Genomic DNA, 20,862 nt, shown 5'->3' on the forward strand with positions numbered 1-20,862 from the left:
AGAGAGAATATCTTGGATTGTCTGGGTAGACCCAGTGTGTTAAGATTCCTTGCAGAGGTAGGAAGGGAGGTCACAGGTATAAAAGGCAACAAAAGCAGCATGATGGAGAGACTAGAGGATGCTACCATGCTGGCTCTTTGGCTAAATAATGGAGCCATAAACCAGCAATGTAAGCAGCCTCTGCAAGTGAGAAAGACAAGGAAATAGATTCTCCCCCAGAGCTTCCAAAAAGAATGCAAGCCTGGCAGCCCATTTCAGTACTCCCAGCATCCAGAATTGAAAGAGAATTGTGTTGTTTCGCACTAAACTTGTGCACTCTGTCAGAGAGCACAAGTAACTTAGCACAGTCTCATCTTGCAAGAGTAAACATCTTCAGTCTCCATCTACTAGATAAATGGCTTTTGAATGAATGCTACATAGGAAATAATAATTAAAAATATTCTGACTAAGGTTTGTCTAGTCTTACATTTATGGATGGACACTATAATTTATATATATATATATATGTGATTTTTTTTTTTTCAAGGTAGGGTCTCACTCTAGCCCAGACTCACCTGAAATTCACTATGAAGTCCCAGGCTGTTCTCAAACAACAATCCTCCTACCTCTGCCTCCTGAGTGCTGGCATTAAAGGTTATGTGCCACCACGACTGGCTTTACTCTTATTACTTTTGATGTGCAGATCCATGTGCCAGTGTGGCAGCATGAGTGCAACAGAGCATGTGATAGACTAATTTTGGATGTAGGTCCATGCCTTCCACCTTGTTTGAGAAATGGTTTCCCATTACTCACCACTGCATTTGGCAGGCTATTTGGCCACAAGCTTCTAGGCAATTCTCCTATCTCTGTCTATATTGCCCTATGCACACTGGAATTACAGGAGTCAGTGCTGTAGCTTCTGGCTTTACATGGATGCTGAGTAGCAAGCACTTTATTCACTTAGCCAATTCTACACTTTATTTGATAGTTGGAAAAATTGGCTACTGACTTTGTAAGGGAACAATCTGATAATCAGGTTCTAAAGCAAATGTCCACTGCTGGATTTGTAGGTTAACCTTGTGAATAACTTTCTGTGCTTTCCAGTTCTGATTCCAGAAATCCGATGTTCTCAATGATCTTTCTCTTGGGCTTTCGGTGTTTAAAGATAACATCCTAACTGCAAAACTACCTTGAATGACATTCTTTAGCGTCTCAAGGTCTGACCCCCAACATACCTTTCTAGCAGTGCCTCCTACTCGTCTCCTCAACACATTTAGCAAAACTGGATTGCAATTTGCAGAACTCTCTCTCCTACTTTCCCATTCTTGTTCATGAATTTTCTACTTGCCACATATCTTCCACAAAGAAATGCATCCCTTCCCCAACAAGCTTGCTCCAATGCTAATTTTAAAAGAAAAAAAAAAAAAACTTTTATAAAGTTGCTGTTGAACTTGTCTTCGTATTTCATTTCATGACGTTGGAGGACTAGAACTGAGTTTGGGTAGAATGTTTTTCAGTTGCTGTATTATTCCCTTTTAAATTCAATACCCTCACCCCCAACGCAACAGTTTTAAGTCAGCAGTATCTTTCAAACATCTGCATTAAGGTTAGTACTTAGAAAGACCTTATAAATATTCCTTTACCTCTCTATACATTCTTCACACACTATAGGTATTCCAGATCAAACACGTGAGATGAGCAACGTGGAGGAGTACAGCTCTGATGTGATCTTCCTAAAAGCTCAGTAGTTCAATGATTTTATGCCCAATATATGTGGGCAATGCTATAAAAAACAACACATTCCCCCTATTCTATTCCCAGCATGTTTACTGAAGGGACAAATTTGTAAACTCTTGTACCATTAAAATACTGCATCTGGGGTTTATTTACAGTGGCGGGGTCCTGGGGTTCCTAGTTCCATCCTGCCCCTACCACCTTTAACTGTCTTTGTCTCAAACAAATAAAAATGTTTTAAAAAACAGTGATCATTCTTCTGCTTTATTGTTACATAAATGCTATTTTATCAATGGTTTCAAATGTATGAACTTTCAATTTGTAATTTTCCTGTAATGCATATTTCAGTAAATACATAGATCTTCCCAAAAAAGTAAAAGTGTTATGCTTTACATAGATGAGGATTCTTAAGTATGCTCAGAGGATGGTGTATGTATGTATGGTGAAAACAGTAACCTAGTGAGTTTGTGATGGTAGTAATGGCACACAATGAACTGTGAGCGTCAAAACTCCCACTGTGATGGTTAATCTTGACTGGATTGGGAATTGCCCAAATTAGCTAAGTACGCCTGGGGCGTGAGTCCATTTCAAAAGATAAGGACTCTGACATGATCTATGGTGTGACCCACTAATTGATTCAAAGTTTGGGCTGACTATGGAAAAATGGCAGAACCATGGGAGGTGGGGCGTAGTTAGAGGAATCGGTTGCTGGGGCATATGTAAGGTATATCTTGGCTCTATCCAATTTTAGTCTACCATGAGGTGAGTGCCTCTACCATGTGCTACCGTCACTGGGACATTCTGTCTCAGCTCAGATCCAAACAGGTGATTCAGGTGACCTTACATGAAATCTCTAAAAGTCAACCAAGATGAATCTTTCATCATGCATTATTTTTGTTATGGCTGGCATAAAATACCTGACACAAGAACTTAAGAAAGAAAGGGAGGGAGGAAAGGATTATTTGGCTCATACTTTGAGGGTACAGTCCACTATGGTGGGGAAGGCACAGGGGTGGTCGGGTTTGAGGCAGTGTGGGAAGGAAGCAGAGATTAATGATGGTACTCTACTCAGAAAGCCTCCTTTGTATTCAGGCCTGGACTACAGCCCAAGGAATGGTGGGTCTTCCCACATCAAAAACCAACCTAGAAACTCCCTCAGATACACCCAGAGGTTCGCCTACTGTGTGATTCTCTAGCCTGTCCAGTTGACGATCACCTCTTGGTCCTGGCTCATAGAGATGCAAAGCAAACACTAACACTTGGGATCAGTGTAAGTACTCCCAAATTTTTTTCTTGATGTATGGAGTAGCAAGATGTTGTGACATTATTTATTTTAATTCCAGGGTTTTAGAGGAGGCAGTTACCATTGATTACTGGTTTTCTGATAAGTTTTTTTAAAAAATCATAAATTGGTGCTAACATAAAATTCTGCATCTACTAGGATGATCAAATGGTTTTCTCTTTTAGTTTTTTGACATGACAAATTATGACTCATTACCTGGATGCTAGTCAGCCTTGAGTTCCTAAGATAATCTGACTTCATCATGATGTATTCGCTGACTTTACTGAATCTATCATTGTTTGTTTTATATATGCATGAAGAATCTCTCTGTTTTCTTATAATGTCCCTGTCTGGTATGAGATAGTACTGTATAAAAAGTTAGGAAATGTTCATTTTTGTTTTAGAAGTTTATATAGGACTGGTATTGAATCTTCCTTTGACAGTGAAAGCAGTCTAGGCCTTGAAATTTCTTTGTTGGAAGGATTTAATAATATAGTCAATCTTTTAAACAAATACACAAAATTTCAGGTTATATATTTTTTGAGTGAGCTTTAGTAATTTTGCATTACAAGGGATCTGTTTCACGTAATTGCTAAATATATAGACATATAGCTGTTTTATAAAATCCATTTATACTTTAGTGTTCTTTGAATCTGTACTGCAATCCCTACCTTCGATTCCTCACACTGGTAATCTGTTTTCTTTCTTATTCATCAGTCTGGCAAGGAGACTTAACAATGATAAGCTCTCGAGAGGACCTGTCTTCCATCTCAAGCAAGTGTTTCGATTATTTTCACTATTACAATTTACTAGCTATTTTTATAGTTCAATAATTCATCTTTATAGTTTAATTTATTCTTCTGCCTATAGCTTGTTCTTCTTTTCGGTTTCTACATGGGAAAACTTAAATCACAAATCAAAGGATTTTTATCCCCTTTCTAATATGACAATTTTCTTATCTGAGTACTTAGCATTCTGCATGGGCCATGCTTCATTTCAATAATCACAAAATTCTTTCTTTGTGAGCTCCTACTGAGAAATATGTTCATTTCCATATATTTGTGAATTTTTCACATTTTTGTTACTATTTTCTAATTTTGTATACTCTTTTCTAATTTAATCCTGTCACAGTCACAGGACATTTTGCTTTTTATTTCTATTTTCTTCTTGCTTAAGCCTCTCCAGTGCTGGGAAAACAAGTATGCACCTCATACCTTATTTTTAATTTTTTAAAATACTTTTTAAGCCCTTCCCTGTCAGGAAGGTCAGTAAGCAGCAACCATGATACAATGTAAAAAGCTGAGGCTCTAATGTTTATAATATCCTATCTGCAGGTCTTTTTCTTTTTGGGGGATAGGGTCTCATGTATCCCACATTGAATGGACTATGTAGCCAAGGGTGTTCTTCAACTTCCTATACTTCTCCCTCCAACTCTCAAAGGCAAAAATTACAGGTGAATGCTACCACACCTAGTTTAGGAATGCTAAACCCAAGCCTTCGTGTATGCTAGGCTAGGCAAGCACCATAGCAACTGTGCTATATCCCAGCCTCACGTTTTTCATGATACATTTAGTAAACCAATGAATTTGTTGGAGGTATATTAGTCTTCTTATGTAATGGTTTCCTTAGAATTTTCCATTTTATTCCTTTGCAAGTTGTCTTTTCTGGTAACTATAGTGTTGTTCATTTATACAACTACTTTTACCATTATCTCTTTAACATATTAGCCATTAGTTTAAATTACTTGTCTTATCTGAGTCTAGTTGTAATATTTGCCTTGTTTTCTGCCAATGGAGCACTTTAACTTTCTGCTTTTGTGTCATAATTTTTGACTGTGTGTTAGACCTCATATGTACAGTGGCAGACGAGGTTAGTACTATTAGTATTGATATCTGGAGCCTGGGTGTGGTGGTGTGTATGAAGACAGTGTTTCTCTGTTGCTATGACAAGCTTATACCACAAGCTTCATATTCTTCCAGTGTCTCTGTGCTATGGTGGGGAGTGAGGAATTAATTCTTCAACAATATTAGCCCACTTTGAGACTTGGGCATCTAATGTTTCTCTGCATGCTCTTGTTCTTTTTTAATGGTAGACTCCTATGACTTGGTGCTACCTATGGACAGCTGAAGGCAGCATGCTTTCTACTTTCTGCTTCAATCTCAGTCTCTGCGCCTTCAGTTTCAGGACCTGGGCAGTGTTAGTCAAGCTAGTAGTGCACTGGTGTTATTTTTCATCTTCATTTTATCCCCAAGCTGGGAGAAGTCTCTTTTTGAGGCACTGGGGTGCAAAGACCTGATGCTCTTCCCCCTGTAGCTTAGCTTTGCTTCATAACACAGATACCCTCTCTTTCAGCACCACACCACCCACCAGCAATCCTCCAGTCTCCCACCCTGCTCCCAGACACACTGCTGTTAGCACCTCGCTAGGGTCCAGAAAGAACAACTTGTAAGTATGTCAATCTCTGTTTTTCTATGGATTCTATGAGTTCTCCCATCTTTTGCTATCCCCAGTCCCTTAGCAACTTGTCAGCTGAATCCTTGCTATTAACTTACATGACAGTCTTTCTTCTTCCTGTACTCTCTGATGCCTTGCTGTGGTGGGATCTACTTTCTCACAGACTTGAAGTATGCTGGCTATACGTTACCTTAGCTTTCTACTGCTTATTTCTTAAGTCATAAAAATTACAAAGAATCCAGTCTTTTCTCATTATACTAGGAACAAGAATTTTTCCAATTTTCTGTATCTTTATGCAAAACCTGGAACTGATCACTAAACTTGTCTAAAAAGTTCGAGGATTTCCACTTGTAACCAGCAAACTGGTGATAGCTCAAAAGCTACAACAAAATCCATATACACATGCAGGCAAATAGTGCACTGCAAGATCCCGACCCCGGACTACACCATCACAATGAATGGTACAACCATCTTTCAACCACTGGTCTATGAAATTATCAGACTGAAGTTCTAGGACAGCTCTTCACAAGACAGTGACTTGCCAAAACCACAGTATGTTTCAGAGAAAGTCTGTATGACAAAACCAAACAATTCAAGCTAAGAAGATGCACAGTGAAAAAAGAATGCAGTAGTAAGCAGAAACTCTTGCTGTAGAGCAGAAAGCAGAGCGGCACGGACAGCTTGGTTAGGGCTCAGCAGAAGCAAATGTGACCAGAATGATAAAATACTCTGATAGTTCAAGGACACCTGATTCTCAGGAGACAAGTAGATGGTCCAGTTACCAGAACCTGACCGACTCTCTAAGTCTTTAGTCCTCAATGAGACCAGAAGAGACTGTTTCCTCAGTTCCTTGGAGCCCCCACATATGCTTAGTTGAGATAATGAAGGCAAATAGTGCCCATTCCTTTGAATGTATCCAAAGGTGTTACTATAGAAATATGCAGCCTAGTAACTGCTATTCACCTGGCTGGTATGCAAACTTCTACAATGTCACTCTGTCTCCAAGATGCTCTATGTTAAGATATTCAAATGTTGTTTAAATTGATTTATTTTTCTTTTTGAATGTCATAAATGTCAATTATGTTTTCTTCATGTTTTACATCATTAAAGGTTACTTAATTTAAAAAAAAAAAGGTACTGACCAAGTACAAATGTCAATAAGACTGTTGGGACAGCATTATATATAACTTTACATGCAAATGGGAAAATTAGTTTTTAAAACAATTTGCTTTATGGGAATTTATTCCTTCTTAGTGCTAAGTAAATTGTTTGAAATTCATGACTTTTGGGGCCATTCAAATATAAGTTCTATCTCCCTGTTTGTTATGGAAAGGGCTGTATTTATCTTTGAGATAGCAGTGAAGACTACAATCAGAGTAAAATACTCTTGTGATAATTTGAAGCATTCATTTCAAATAGTCAGTTGGTTGTCTTCTAATTCTTGGAATACTGAGCACTTAGACTCTTAAAGATTAAATGCCAAAGTGAAGGTATTTTAACAAACCTTTATTACTGTTATTACCAAATTATATTCAAAAAGAATACAGAAAAAAAAGTTTTAATTATCTACTCAGAAATAAAATTCTTCCTGAGATGTCGGATTGAGAGTGAAAATTAGTGCAACACGGCTTCAGCCTCTGCAACTGAACTCCAGATGCTTGTGCCACCTAGTGCTCATGTGCAACCTTGCTCACCTGTACCAACTTCATGCATCTAGCTTACATGGCATCTGGTGAAACTCCATATGGGTCCTTAGTCTTCACAGGCCTTAACTGCTAAGGCATCTCTCCAGCCCACATAGAAACTTTTGATTTCAAATTTATATGCTGTATATTCTAGATCATAATTACATATAAAGTACTGAGCAGGTATTTATTACCTTAAACTTCACTATCTAAGAAATGGGAATACAATCCCACTTTATAGAAGAGCAAACTCATTCTGGAAAGGCTGATTTTCTTTAGGAGATGATAAGTAATGGCTATCATTTAGTTCTGAAGTACTCTTAGACATGTAGTCTTCAGCACATCTTCTCTACCGAAAGCTCACTTAGAATAACTATAAGTGAAAGCCACCAATGTATTCCTGGTTAGAAACTATTTCAGATATGTTCATCAACCTACTACATATGTTCCTCTTTTGGTTCTGGTTGGCTAAGTTATACAGATAAGGTGCTTATTTATTCATTTTATATATGAAATTGATGTCTGAAAATGAAAGTCTTAAAAACAGTTCTAGTTTTATTTCTTTTGAATACCCACTCATTAACTTGCATGCTTATGTGGGCATGGTGGACCATACCTTTATTCCCAGTGCTGTGAAGGTGGAGGTAGGATGATCACCATAAATTCAAGGTCAGTCTGGGCTGAAGAACAAGTTCCAAGTCAGCCTGGGCTACACACACACACACACACACACACACACACACATACATATGTGTGTGTGTGTGTGTGTGTGTGTGTATGTGTGTATATATATATGGTGAGAACCTGCCTCAAAACAACAACAGCATCCCAAACAAAGAAACAAACAAGTTGCCAACACAATTAAAGACTTCTTTATCCTGAGTGCAAGGAGGGATGAGAAATTAATTGATGGAAATATACTTACTTTTTTTTATTTATAAAAATTCCTAAAGAAATTGGAAATACAAGAAAAAACCTTGACTTTTCCAGTTTGAAAAACAATCAGAGTAGATACAGATATGTTATCATAGTGCTATCAAATTTATATGTTATATGTAATACCATAGCATAAAACAAAGAATATATATATATGTACATAGTACTATTCTGTGAAATTTCTAGTGTATGGTATTTGCTGGATCTCAATTTTAAAATGTATTAATATAATGAATTACAAAAGCTTTGAAGGTTGCTTGCAGACAACAGTAAGAACAGTTGTTATTATTCTTAATGTAACACACAGGAAGCCACTATAGGGAGACACAGATAAGAAAAACATATAATTTACTAAACCTTCAAGAGTGTTGCTTTGATCATCACAAGAGTACTTACCTGACACATTCCTCCCTATGTGATAACCAAGAAAAGAAACATCTTTTATGGTGTGTTCGTGGTAGCATGCATTAATCTGATAAGGAAGTATTCTATAAGCCCAAATTCAGAGATGGTATAGTATATAAAAGGTATGAAATAGTCTCAATCAAAAAGGCTTGGTTGGGCTGGAGAGATGATGGCTTAATGGTTAAGCTGCTTCCTTGCAAAGCGAGAGGGCCTATGTTCAATTCCCCAGGACCCATGTAAGCCAAATACATAAGGTGGTACAATTGTCTAGAGTTCGTTTGCAATGGCTGGAGGCCTTAGTGTGCCCATTCTGTATCTGCTTTTCTCTCTCTCTCAAATGAATAAATAACAATAAAATATTTTTTAAAAAGTTTGGATAACTAGCTGTAAATTACGGGAGACTAAAGAGACACCCAAGGGCTGGAGAGATGGCTTAGCAGTTAAGCGCTTGCCTGTGAAGCCAAAGGACCCCGGTTCGAGGCTTGATTCCCCAGGACCCACGTTTAGCCAGATGCACAAGGGGGCACATGCATCTGGAGTTCGTTTGCAGTGGCTGGAGGCCCTGGCGCGTCCATTCTCTCTCTCTCTCTCTCTCTCTCTCTCTCTCTCTCTCTCTCTCTCTCTCTGCCTCTTTCTCTCTCTGTCTGTTACTCTCAAATAAATAAATAAATAAAAATGAACAAAAAATAAATAAAAAAAAGAGACACCCAAACTTAATGTGTAATGGGATTAAATCAGGAATAAATACTATTATGTAATACAATACTTGACCAGCTGGAATAATTTGAATATGAATTTCATAGTAAGTCAAAATATTATAATAGCATTCAGTCGTCTTATGCATTGTGATTATATTGAAATAGCTTCATTTTTGGTTAGGAATAGCAAGTACTAGAGGCAAAGGCACACAGTATCTGCAACTCATTCCTAAATGTTTCATCAAAAGAGGGGATAGAGAAAAATGAGGCAAAATGTTGACTGCTAAAATCTAAATGAAGAATATTGCTATGGATTGAACTGTATCCCTTCTCCACAATTTATGTGATATACCAACACCCTCAACCTCAGAATGTGACTATAGTTGTGAATATGCTGTTTTTAAGTTTTGGTATTTTTGTTGTGGGTGTGTATGTGTGGAGGCTAGGGTGATTTCTCAAGGAAACCATCTTTTTTTTTTTTTTTTTTTTTTTTTTGAGGCAGGGTCTCTCATTGGCCTGGAGCTCACAAATCAGGGTAGACTGGCTAGACAGAATGCCCCAAGACTCCTCCTGTCTTTGCCTCCACCAAATGGTATTACAAGAGTGTGGCACTACACTATGCTTGTTCACATGTGTACTAAAGACTGAATCAGGTTCTCATGCTTGCAAGGCAAGCACTTTACCAAGGGCAATATCTCCTCAGACCCTTTAAAGAGAAGCCACTCACTCAGTATGACTGCTCTCCCTTTAAAGAAGGCATTAGGCTGCGAAGCCATGCAAAGATAAAGAAACAAACACTGACAAGGCCTGAAGACAGCATTTAAAGAACCCAGCATTGCCAACACTATAATTTCAGACTTCAGCATGCAGACCTGTGTTTAGGCAAGTATATGCTGGTAGGCTGTGACGGTAGGCTAGAAAAGTGATTCTGATTTAGAGTTCATTGTGCTATTTGAAAACTTTTCTGTTGAGAAGACGATGAGCCATGGTGATTACTCTGCGACTCATACTGAGGAGAGCCCTCAATGGAGTAGAGACGGAAAGAGGGGACAAAGACAATTTAATAAGAATATAAGCAATTTACAGTTTGCTCACATATTAAAGTTCCCAGTTAAAATTTTTGCTGAAATTTTGATTTTTTTAATTAGTTTTGTATTCAGCAAATACAGGCAGTTTGGTACCATTATTAGGCTCATCCGTGACCTACCCCCTTCCCATTGGTGCCTCCTTGTTGAGGTATATGGGTCGTGCATTGTGGAGTTAGCCCACAGTTATTGATATTTTGATTTTTAAAAAGGCAAAAATTTTAAATGAACAAAGTGATAGTGTCTACTTAGTATAAAATTGATTAAGCAAATCACTTGCCCTTCATTCTGTAAGGACAATAATGAAGTGAAAACGTCTAAGACCCACAAGCAGTGTAAATGCTAGTGTGCTATGTGACTTATTAATGAGCAAATTATTCAGGAAGGCAAAATTAAAAAAAATTAAATTAAAAATAAAAAAAAAAACTAGCTGGACATGGTAGCACATGCCTTTAATCCCAGCACTCAGGAGGCAGACATAGGAGGATCGCCATGAGGTCTAAGCCACCCTGAGACTACATAGTGAATTCCAGGTCAGCCAGGGCTAGAGTGAGACCCTACCTCAACAAAACAAAAGAAAACAACCCCCCTCCAAAAAAACTCCCCTCTAAGTGGAGGTCAGTCTTTTCCATTATACTTTACTATTCGTATACAAAAGAGCAATATTTGCATTCTTACTTTATTTACTTCACTTAGTTTATGTTTATAAAAATTACTGATAACAGAAAAAAATGAAAGTGCTTACACTGGAAAAATTGTAAGATATATTCCAAATAAAGCTGAAGAATCTTTTGTTCTTAATTAAATACCATTTAAACTTAAACCAGCAAGTAAAAATTTAAAAATACGTACAAAATTCTAGAAATGTTTCATTAAATATTGTCTCAATGAGTTCTGGTACAAAAAGCAACTGTATAATTTCCTAACTTTCTGAGAATAGAATCTGTTTATGACAAAGCTTATATTTCACATTCTTTTATTTCTAGGTGCAGAGACTTTATTAGATTAAGAGAAGGAAAGAGGTTTCTTCAAGGTGACAAGGACTGTCTTTGTTTCTTATGCGTTACATTTTGTCCTCACTTTTGATGCTCCCAGCTATGATACTGAGATCAACACTATACTATTACAGCTTTAATAAAATAAATGAGTCAAGTATCTGGGTAAATCCTGTTCAGTTTTACCACCTTTTTCTCTAAGAGTCTTTCCTTGGTCAGAGTTGTGACTGCTTTTCTAACATCTAGCATTAAAGAGAAGAGCATCTGTGTGGCTGCTCTAGTTTGCTTATGATTAAGGGCATCATCTATGGGATACGTGAGAACAAAACTTCTAGGAAGCAAAATTCCAGCTTTGATTATCTGGCTTTGCATCATAATCCAGATTAGCTATGATGAGCTGCCACTTCAGTTGGATTATTGATTAATTAGGACGGGAGAATGAAAGGCACAAACAAGTTTTAAGATTCAAGATGGATAGAAAGTATTTTTTTTTTTTTTGCTTTATTATTGCCACTGAAAGACCAGTCTTAAAACAATTTCCAAAACTAGTAACTCTGGTATGTGATGGGCACACTATGATGAGCAAGATGTTTCCACATGAGTTTTAGAACTTGCTGGTGTTATGGAATGTTGGAAGAAATAATAATTAAACATAAGTGGCAGTACATAAGTATAATCTAGAAATGCTAACTTTACAACTCCTTTCAGTAGTTTCAGAATAATGTTCACTCCTTAAAGAAAGCTGTTAAGTACCCAAAACCAATGAGAAAGGTACAGTGAGAATGGGTAATAGTGAAAATTTCCTTTCAAGAACTAAAATGTTTGGTGAGAATTTAGAACTGGTGAATCAAGTTCCAAAGATTTGGTTCCGTAATTCTACCAGAATATCATTTCTCCTAACACTTTAAAAGACAGAACATACTAGGCCAAATCTGGCATGAATTTTATTTTCCTTCTTGTTTGTTTGGGGGGGGGGAGTTCCAGGTAAGGTCTCCATCTAACCTAGGCCGACCTGGAATTCACCATGTCCTCTCAGGGTTGCCTCAAACATGGCCATCCTCCTACCTCTGCCTCCTGAGTGCTGGGATTAAAGGCATGTGCCACCACACCAGGCTCTGGCATGAATTTTCAACTTTTTTGAAACAGAACCTTCAAATTCCAAAGACTCAGGCCCTAAAAGCAGAGTATCAAAAGTCTAACTTGTTCTCTTGCTGAGTCTCCTAAAGACATACTATTTCTGGTTTTGGTGACAAGAGTAGTAGCTACATGCACAGCTCCAGTGGCAATGGGTTTTCAATGGGTACCCTTCTTACCAAAACAACTACGAAACATCTTCCTGAGCGTGACGCATACATTGGACTCAGCACTCTAGAAGCAGAAGTTTCACATAAGCTTTAATTCTACAGTAGATCACCTACAAAGCTGAGGACTAAAGTCTTGAAAACAGTGACTGCACCAGTCCATTCCATGCAACAGTAACTACTGCCATACATTTCTCAAAGCATTCAAAGAGTATGCAATTCTGAAAAAAAGATTTTATATCCAGATGATTTTAAGAAGTAAAAATATTCTCAAATGAAGAAAACTAAATCACATGACATGAAAACAGCTTTTTAAAAGTTACTAAGACAGACTTCTGGTCAATATGGCAGCCTCCTAACCGTGCTTCAGCTCCTGGAGTAATATCAGACAAGAATTGTGGGTGGCTCCAATACAGTAAGTCTTAGCAGACTTCCACTGGGCAGGCAGGGAGTAGGAGACATTAGTGACGGAAGTGGGCAAAGTCGGGAACCTGCTGATTCCCTTGCTCTCAGGTAGCCCACTAGACCCTCTGACCTCCTCACCACTCTTGCCCATCTCACCCAACCTAACCAGATTTGCAGCTTCACTGTCCACAGGTTCCACCTAGGTCCCTCAACCGGGATGACCATCCCTGCCTTGCCACCTTGGTAAGCCTTGTGCATTCCTGTCTTGCTGCCTCACCTTGCAGGCCCTCCTCACAATTTGCTGCCCGCAGGTGCCCTTGTGTGCACCTGCACCTCTGTCTCCCCCACAGCAGCCAACTCCCAAATGCAAGTAAATCCAGTAAGATCACCCAGTCCTACAATGGATGTCTCTAATCAAAACATAGAAGAAACAAGTTAACAGAGGATCAGAAAAATGGACTCTTCTATTTGTTGTCTTCAAGAAACCTCACTAGTAAAGACTGACACCTCCTCAGGGTAAAAGTATGGAAAATGATATTCCAAGTAAATAGAAATAAGAAACAAGCAGGCATTGCTTCATTAATATCTGATAAAATAGACTTCAAAACAAAGTAGCCAAAAAGGACAAAGAAGAGTCAGCACTTGGGAGGCAAAGGGGGATCACGAGGTGTATCGTTGTGAGTTCGAGGCCAGCTTGAGAATACATACTGAATTTGAGGTCAGCCTAAGCTAGAGTGATACCCTAGCTCGAAACAAACCAAAAATCAAAACAAAACAAACAAAAAAGGACAAAGAAGGCCACTTCTTACTCATCAAGAAATGATCCAACAAGAGGACATCACAATCATAAATCTATATATACCAAACAGGTACACCACAGTTCATAAAACAAAACCTACTTGACAACAAAACAGAAACACAAACATCATCATAGGTAGGGACTTCAAAACTCCACTATCATCTGTAGACAGATCATCCAAACAGAAAATCCAACAGGAAATAATAGAGCTCAATAACGCCTTAGATCACCTAGACTGAATGGACATCTACAGAACATTCCACCAAAATTCTACAGATTACACATTCTTGTCAGGAGCCCATGGAACCTTCTCCAAAGTAGATCATATAATAGGCCATATAGCATGCATCCCATAAATTCAGAAAAATTGATATAACTTCCTGCATCATATCCAATCACAATGCTTTAAAGCTAGAAATTAACAAGAGACATAACAGGAATTCTACCAGCTCCTGGAGACTAAATAACATATTAAATAATAGATTGTATAAAAAATAAAAGAAATTATAAAATTTCTAGAATTAAATGGTAATGACAACATGACATACCAAAACTTAGGCGAGGTCAGGCTTAGCTATGAAGGTACTTGCCTGCAAAGCCAAAGGACCTATGTTCAATTCTCCAGAACCCATGTAAGCCAGATGCACAAGAGGGTGCACACATCTGGAGTTCGTCTGCAGTGGCTGGAGGCCCTGGGACCCTCATTCTCTCCCTCCTCCCCTCTTTGCCTACTTCCTTCTCTGTTTCAAATAAATGAATAAAATAGAATATTTTTTTAAAAAACTGATGTGACACAATGAAGGCATTCCTAAAGGGAAAATTCATAGCACTAAATGCCTTCATGACAAAGACAGACATCTCAAATAACCTAACCATCTATCTAAAGGCATTGGAAAAACAGGTATTATCTAGCTCTAAGACATTCAGATGAAAAGACATAATAGAGATCAGAGCAGGAATTAAAAAATTGGAAACTAAGAAAGCAATTAAAAAAACTGATGAAATGAAGAAATGGTTCTTTGAAAAGTAAGCAATATTGATAAAACCCTGGTCAATTTGATCAAATGGCAAAAAGAGAAATCTGAAATTAACAAAATCAAAAATGAAATGGAGAGGTCACAACAGATATCAATGAAATAGAAAGAATCATTAGGACATACTTCTGAAACCTCTACTCCAAACAAACTGTATAATCTGAAAAAAAGACACGTACAACATAACAAAACTAAATTCTGAGCAGATTAATCCCCTAAACAAACCTATCACATCCATGAAGATTGAAAAGGTTAAAAAAAAAACTCTCCCCCAAAAGTCCAGAACTGGATGGCTTCTAAGCCAAATTCTATCAAACCTTCATTGAGTAACTGAAACCACTTATTCTGAAACTGTTTAACATGATCAGAGAACAGGGAAAGCACCCCAACTCCTTTTATGAAGCTAGCATCACCCTAATACCAAAAACGGAGATACAAGAAAACAAAACTATAGGCCTATATGCCTGATTAACTTAAATGCAGAGGTCCTGAACAAAGTCCTCGCAAACGGAATTCCACAACACACCAAAAGCATAGCCACCTTGATCAAGTAGGCTTTATCCCAGGGATGCAGGGATGGCTTAACATAAGGAAATTGATTGGCATAATGCACCACAAAAATAAACTTAAGTATAAGAACCACATGAGCATTTCAACTGATGCAGAGAAGGCAAGGACTCTGACAAAATATAACACCTTTCATGACCAAAATGCTGGAAAGAATAGGCATGGAGTATTATATCTCAACACAATAAGGGCTATATACAAAGCACCTAAAGCCTAAATTAACACTTAATGGGTAAAGACTTGAGTTCCTGTGAGCCTAGTGGAACTTCCTTAGCCTAACTAAAGTTTGGTGAACTGCCTTTGGCCAGCTATGACTCAGCAGGGGCCAAATGGCCTCTGGCCTGCTACTTCCGCACAGGAAATTAGAGTTCCCGCCCTTGCGTGCATGGCACCCCGGCAGGTAGTGCTACCAAGCCAGGAGTCTGTCAATGCAGGAACTCACTTTATTGTTACAGGTGTGTGTTAATATAATGTTGAGAAAGAAGGCGGGGATTTTAGGATGGTGTGAGATGTAAGGGCCAATAGCATACCACGACCTCTGAGATTGGTTCTAACTCTAACTTCCTGTGCGGAAGTAGCAGGCCAGAGGCCATTTGGCCCCCTGCTGAGTCATAGCTGGCCGAAGGCAGTTCACCAAACTTTAGCTAGGCTCAGGAAGTTCCACTAGGCCTCGCATCCAGGCTCTCAAGGCCCAACAAGTTCTCATTGAGATTGGCAACAAGACAGGTATGCCCATTATTATCAGTGCTCTTCGACATAGTACTGGAATTCCTAGCCCAAGCACCAAGACGGAGAAGATATAAAAGGAAGTCAAATTAACCCTATTTGCAAAGCACATGATCCTATACTTACAGTGACCCGAATGTCACCTCGAAACTTGTATTTTAATTAATTCTTTTAGCAAAGTGGCAGGATACAAAATCAACACACAAAATCACTAGCCTTCCTATACACAGATGGCAAATATAAAGAGAAAGAAATCAGCAAGACTGTGCCATTTTCACACACAAAAAAAACAAATACCTTGGAATAACACTAACCAAGGATGTGAAAAACCATAATGAAAACATAAAAACACTCAAGAAAATGAGGAGGATATAAGAAGATGGAAAGACCTCTCTTGTGCCTGGATAGGTAGAATTAATATTGTCAAAATGGCAATTCTACCAAAAGCAATATAGAGAATTAATGTGGTATCAATAATAATCCCAGCATCATTCTTCACAGAGATAGAAAAGAATGACCTCTAAATTCATATGGAAAGGCAACAGGCCTCAGATATGCAAACATCCTCAGCAAAACAAAAACCCTCTGGAGGTATCACCATACCCAATCTAGAGCCTACAGAGCCATAGTAACAAAAACAGAATGGTACTGGCATAAAAACAGAAATATAGACAAATGGAAGAGAACTGAAGATCCTAACCTCAGGTCAAGTAACTACAACTACTTGATCTTTGAGAAAAGAGCCAACAATGTAAACTGGAGAAAAGACAGCATCTTCAACAAATGGTGCTGGACTAATTGGATAACCACATGTAGAAAAATGAAACTAAACCCACTCATCTCACTATAAACAAAAATAAGTCCAGATGGATTAAAAACCTCAATATAAGTCCGAAAACTCTTCAACTAGTGGAAGAAAAAATAGGAAGCACTTTCCACAATATAGCTCTGGGAAGACTTCCTGAACAAAACCCCAGTAGCCAAGGAAATTAAACAAGCACTCAACCAACAGGATCTCTTTAAACTAAAATACTTTTGCATAGACAAACATACCATAAGCAGAACCAACAGATTATCCACTGAATGGGAAAAAAATCTTTGCCAGCTATACCACTGATATATCTACAATCTACAAAGAACTCAAAATACTAAACAATAAAAACCCACTCAAAAAAAATGGGCAGTTAACTGCATAGGAAGTTCTCCGAAGAAGAAATACAAATGGATAATATAGATTTAAGAAAATATTCAGCATACTTTAAAAAATCAGGGAAATACAAATTAAAACAACTGAGATTCCACTTTACTCTAGACAGGATGGCAATAATTAAAAATCAAATGACAGTAAATTTTGGTGAGGATGTGGGGAAAGAGGAACCCTCATTCACTGTTCATAGGTATGCAAACTTGTATAACCAGTATGCAAATCAATATGGAGACTCCAGAAAAAGATGAAAACAGAATTAACAGCAGGTCCAGTTATTCTCCTACTGGGCATTTACCCTAAACACTCCACGTTTTACTGCAGAGATATTTGCTCAACCATGTTTATAGCTGCTCAATTCATAATAGCTAAGAATTGGAATCAACCCAGGTGGCCATTACTAGATGAATGGATAATAAAGTTGTGGTACATTTATACCATGAAATTCTATGTAGCAGAAAGAAAAAAAATGATACAATAAAATCTATAGCAAAATGAACAGACTTGGAACAGATCATACTCAGAGAACATATACAATCAAAGAAGTAAAAATACCACATGTTTGGCAGGAGGGATGGCTTACTGGTAAGGCATTTGCCTACAAAGCCAAAGGACCCATGATTGATTCCCCAGGACCCACATTAGCCAGATGCACAAGGGGGCACACATGTGTCTGGAGTTTGTTTGGAGTAGCTGGAGGCCCTGGCATGCCCATTCTCTCACTCTCTCTGTCAAACAAATAAATAATAAAATAAAATATTTTTTTAAGAAATACCGCATGTGGGGTTCCTAACCTGCAACAGCCTGAGTTTGCTGGGATACCTGATAGCCAACTTTTGGATAAGACAATAGGAATGGAAGGGCTGGTGGGTAGGGGGCATGGTTAGGGGGAACTAAACACAAAACTAACCCAAAATGAACTGGTACCATAGAAACTTTTCTCTTTGAAGGTAAACTAAAAGATTTAGCTCTCAACACAATATAGGGGTAGTGTCTGCAAAGAAGGGTCATAGAAAGGGTAGTATGAAGCTCAATCTTAAAATATTGGCTCTGGTGTGTATCAAAAAATAGTTGCTACTTGCATTGAGCTGTTGATCAGAGAGATCTACAAAGTCCCAAAACAAGACAAGCTTCTGTCAAAGTACTTCACCTGCCTGAGGTAAAAATAGACCCTATTGCTGAAGACACCACATGCTACCAACGCAGAATATGGAGAGACCCTGCTGGAATCCAGAAGAGGGCCAGTCCCCAGACAGCTAGCCATTTAGTGCTGAAAAGTGCTACATGAGCTACTGGGTGAAATTGGCCAACAATGGTGTGCGCAAGCAGGGTGTCTAAGCTACTCAAAGCAACCAGCTTGACAAGATGCACACACAAGTGCAATGGTGGCAAATAGCCTTGGTGGACAACCAATGGCTTTATGATTGGCTAAGAGAACTACTCAGTGGAAAGGAACCCATAGCTGAAATTAAGAACCAGGACAGAATCCTATGGAGACAAAGATTATAGTATCCATGACAAGCTCCCACTAGTTTTTGGCTAAAAGAAAGGTTACACCTAATCAAAATCTCCCTAAAGTAACAGATAAACTACCCCTCACAGGTCAACCAAGGTCCAGATGAAACCACAGAGGTACTGGGGAGATGAGCAAGGGTGCTGTTTCCAGGGTGAGCCTGACAGTCAGAGCCAGGTGAAGGAGATGGATGTTGAGGATACTCAACATTTACCAAAGCAGAAATTCTGAGGCTCCCGAGAGCTTATCACTGAAGTAGATGACTTACAAACACATCTACCACAACTCAGAAGATTTTGCAGAAGATGGAGCAAAAAAAGTCACAGGTTGGGATGTCATGCAGAGGCCTGCTTCCCCAAGAACTGACTGCTATTCTCACAAAGCCTTACCCCCAACCCCATGGGAATACCAGCAACTCCCCCTGAGGAAGGCCCTCAGGGGAATGGGGACAGGGGGAAGGGAAAAGATGGTATCAACACATGATGTATCCATACAAAGTATGCTTTTAATAAAAAAAAAATCACTAAGACAACCATTTTTAAAAATTCACAAAAGTATGTACAGTTAACATATGAACTAATCAACAGTTAAAAAGTACAGGATGGGAGCTGGGCGTGGTGGCTCATGCCTTTAATCCCAGTACTTGGGAGGTAGAGGTAGGAGGATCACCGTGAGTTCGAGGCCACCCTGAGACTCCATAGTGAATTCCAGGTCAGCCTGAGCTAGAGTGAGACCCTACCTTGGGAAAAAAGAAAAAAAAAATAGGATGGGGCCAGCTCAGTGAGTAGGGCACTGACTTGCAGGCACGAGGATCTCATGCATCCCCAAGAGAAAGAGCTGGGTGTGGGGTGCATCCTAATCCCAGTGCTGGGAAAACTGAAGGAGACTTCTTGTAGTCTAGTCTAATCAGTGAGCTGCATGCCAGTAAGAGACCCAGTATCAAAAATGAAGTATCAAAAATGAAGTGGAGCAATTAAGGTAGACACCAGATGTCACCTTCCATCCTCCACGTGCACATGCACATGTAAGCCCACACATGTAGGAACATGCATACACACAGCACACATAAATATAATAAAAATAAAGATTAAGATACTGTTTTACATATTGCATATACACTAAGAAAAATGAAACAGAACACTGAAGGGACAGATAAAGATGCCATGAAACAGGCAACAACTGACAGCTTGTCAGAGGCCCTGTCTACAACCTTTCATTAAAGATCTTTGTCTATAAAAGGATCCATGTAACAAAAAGGACACATTTTAAAGAAACACCAATATCACAAGTGGTTAAAAAGTTAATAAAGAAGGATATTGCAGTGCATAGAAAACTACTAAACAAAAGCTTCACATAAAGATATTACACACACACACACACACACACACACACACACACGTTAACTATTTAACAGGGGTTGTAATAATATGAGAAAATACTTGTGTCTTAATACTAGATATAAAAAGAAAAAATGAAGTTTAATACTGTAGGATTCTAACAGATATAAAAGAATCTGGTAGAGGCCAAGATGAGATTAGTGGGTAAAGTTCTTATGTACAAGAGTGAGGGCCTGAGTTTGAACCCAAATACTACAATGCTAGGTGTCACACTGAGTGCCCATAATTCTAGATCTGATGAAGTAAAGGTAGGCTGGCCAATCTAACCTAAATGGTAAGCTCCAGATGAGTAACAAAAAGCAGCTAGGGCTACAGATGGCTCAGAGGTTAGGGCACTTGCCTGCAAAGCCTAACAACCTAAGTTCAATTCTCCAGCATTCATGTAAAGCCATATGCACAAGGTGAACGTGGCAGTCTGATTCAGGTGCCTCCCATAAACTTAGGTGTTCTGAATGATAGGTTCCCACCTGATAGAGATTTGAGAATTAACACCTCCTAGAGGTGGTGTTTTGCGGGGCTTATGGGTGTTATAGCCAGTTTCCCCATGCCAGTGTTTGGCATACTCTTCTGTTCCTGTTGTTCACCTGATGTCGGCTGGGAAGTGATGTCCGCCCTCTGCTCATGCCATTGTTTTCCTCTGCCATCATGGAGCTTCCCCTCAAG

At 38.7% G+C, this 20,862-nt stretch overlaps 1 protein-coding gene across 1 annotated transcript in view; it reads right to left on the reverse strand.

Moving 5' to 3' along the window:
* The window catches only part of Nudcd1 (NudC domain containing 1), a 76,765-nt gene that overhangs the window by 8,431 nt on the left and 47,472 nt on the right, over positions 1-20,862 (reverse strand). The gene's annotated exons all lie outside the window — the stretch shown is intronic.

This window comes from Jaculus jaculus, chromosome 2 (assembly GCF_020740685.1).
Source record: "Jaculus jaculus isolate mJacJac1 chromosome 2, mJacJac1.mat.Y.cur, whole genome shotgun sequence".
NCBI lineage: Eukaryota > Metazoa > Chordata > Mammalia > Rodentia > Dipodidae > Jaculus > Jaculus jaculus.